The 2,500-nt window shown below is 42.6% G+C and overlaps 1 protein-coding gene across 1 annotated transcript in view; it reads right to left on the reverse strand.

The window, feature by feature from the left end:
• LOC101846766 (protein LTV1 homolog) overlaps positions 1-2,500 on the reverse strand; it is a 29,191-nt gene that overhangs the window by 26,435 nt on the left and 256 nt on the right. The window lies entirely within an intron of this gene.

Raw genomic sequence — 2,500 nt, forward strand, 5'->3', positions numbered from 1 at the left:
GCCTAGATCTAGGCCTACGTCTCATTGAAAACACACCAAGTTGGTACCGTAGCTCTAGACTAGATGCTCGTCCAGTGAAATTAGTTGAGAACAAATTGACCCCTTAGACACACATTATGATGTATGCTAAAGACAGTGTTGTTTTCAGACTTGACACCGCTTCACTCGGTGGTAACTGACAAAAAGTCAATTTTTGTCAATTGCCACCGCGTCACTCTGTGACAATTGACGCTCCGACAAAAATTATCAAAGAGTGGAGTTCTGGAAAATAAAGCTGGGCACTATTTCTCCAAACGTTCAGGAAAATAAAGCTAGGCACTATTTCTCCGAACGTTCGGGAAAATAAAGCTAGGCACTATTTCTCCGAACGTTCGGGAAAATAAAGCTGGGCACTATTTCTCCGAACATTGTGAAATCTCATCCTTTCCCGCAAATTTCAGATATTATATAGATCTATAATTATAGTATAGGCCTACCAAAGATTGTTCGTATACAATATGGTTCAATCGGTCCAAAAAATGTCCGCAGTAAATATTTATATAAAGAAATGCTACAATTCCAAACAGTTTTTCGCTACAGATATGATGTGTAGCCTATGAAGGGTGCTGCTCTTAAACGTAATGTGTTGTGTTCACTCGTGTGCTGTCTAGATCTAGACCTACGGAGGGTTATTGATAACGACACATAGAACTGGCATCTGCGTTTGTCACTGCTGCGACCAATGTACCTTAATGTGTGTGATTCCATAATTTACATGTAATATCCTGCACTTTTTTTTTTATTACGCACATTTAGGGTTAAAACAGCCAATCTTCTTCGGACAGGTGGACACACGCCCTTATTTGTTAATGTTTGTGGGTTGTTCTAATTTTGATTTCTTTCTGTTGTGAAACCTTTCTTTTTCACGTTTTTACACTTCATCTAAAAATCTCTAGACTAGCTCTTGAAAATTGAAATAGATATAGACCCAAAAATTTGCCCCTGAGTGTGTGTGTGTGTGTGTGTGAGTGTGTGTGTGTGTGTGTGTGTGTGTGTGTGCGTGTGTGTGTGTGTGTGCGTGTGTGTGTGAGTGTGTCTGTGTGTGGTAGTAAGTGGAGAGTGAGGAGTGTGTGTGTGTGTTTGTTTTTCGGGCTTAAATCAGTCTTTATTCAGTAACAGTTCAAAGATTCAAAGTACACAAAAATAGAAACACAGGATCCATTCACTCAAGGGCTCATCATGAGTCGTTCATCTCTTTCAGTTTCACTCATTCATTCAATTCCCGTGTTCTCTCCCGCGGCTCATCCCCGTCCGCATGACATACATACCCCACCCCCTCCCTTTAGGCACACACAAAGAAAACCTCACTCATTCCCTTGCACCCTGCTAACCATGGACAATAATACATAGAGGTAAAACACTGCCTGAGCTGCATTCCTTTCGTTCGTGAGCTGTGAACCGGGGGGTGGGGGGTGGTCGGTGTCTTCTTGTAGTTGTATACTATAGCTGTCACCTGTGGATACACTCGCACATTCTTCCTTTCACCTGCTCTTTCACTCACACTGTCTCTCCATCCACAGCTCAGCTCGTCATACGTTCAAAAGACTAAAGTTGCCCACTGGTCATGTTTAGTTAGTGTGTGTACATGTGCATGATGGTGGTGGGTGTGTGGTGGGTGTTACTGAAGTCTGAAGGTTGTCTGTAGGCGGGCTTGCCATGCTGTGTTCCTTCCCAGACCAGAGGCAGAATGAAAGTTGGCGCCGAACTCTCGCAATAAATAGGCAAAAAATCACGAGACCGGAAGCCGGAAACTGTTCGGAGAAATAAAGATCGGTACTATTTCTCCAAAGAAAGTGGCTATTCTCACCCGCCCCGAAGTTCTCGCAAGATCAACTCCTCCCCTCTTCTCTCTCTCTCTGTCTCTTTCTGAATACTGTCTATCGGTGTGGACGATCAAATTTACCAAAACAAAGTTAAAAAATGATGTTAAAACACAAAAGTAAATTAATTTGGTTGTCTACAAAGATGCTACGGCTATTTAACTTTTTGAATCGAGCTGAACTACGCGGGTCGTCATTTTGTTTTGCCCGGAAATTCTCGCGCTACTCCTCTCTCTCTTTCTCTCTCTCTCTCCACTGCCCACAAACAAAATTGTACGCTTTTAGTAGGCTACAGTTGTAATGGAACGTTTGTTCACGGCACAGAATTCTACAATTTTTCTGTAATCACAGTGTAGAATTCTGTGGTTTAGGGTGAACGCAAAATTTGGTGAATGCGCACCGGGTGAGAATAGCCACAAGACTCGCCTGCACTACTTACTACTATTCTCACTCCGGGTGAGAATAGAGGTGGCCTTCTCCAAACGTTCGGAGAAATAGTCACTTCGTATTATAAAAGTGTAGATCTACACACTGTAGTCTACAGTACACTAGTATAGTAAATTCAGTAATTTAAGTGACTTAAGACTTTGGTAGCGAAACCCACTCCAACCATGGCACAATGGTCTAGGGATGGTGCACAT

The sequence above is a fragment of the Aplysia californica genome, unplaced genomic scaffold (assembly GCF_000002075.1).
Source record: "Aplysia californica isolate F4 #8 unplaced genomic scaffold, AplCal3.0 scaffold00632, whole genome shotgun sequence".
Lineage (NCBI taxonomy): Eukaryota > Metazoa > Mollusca > Gastropoda > Aplysiida > Aplysiidae > Aplysia > Aplysia californica.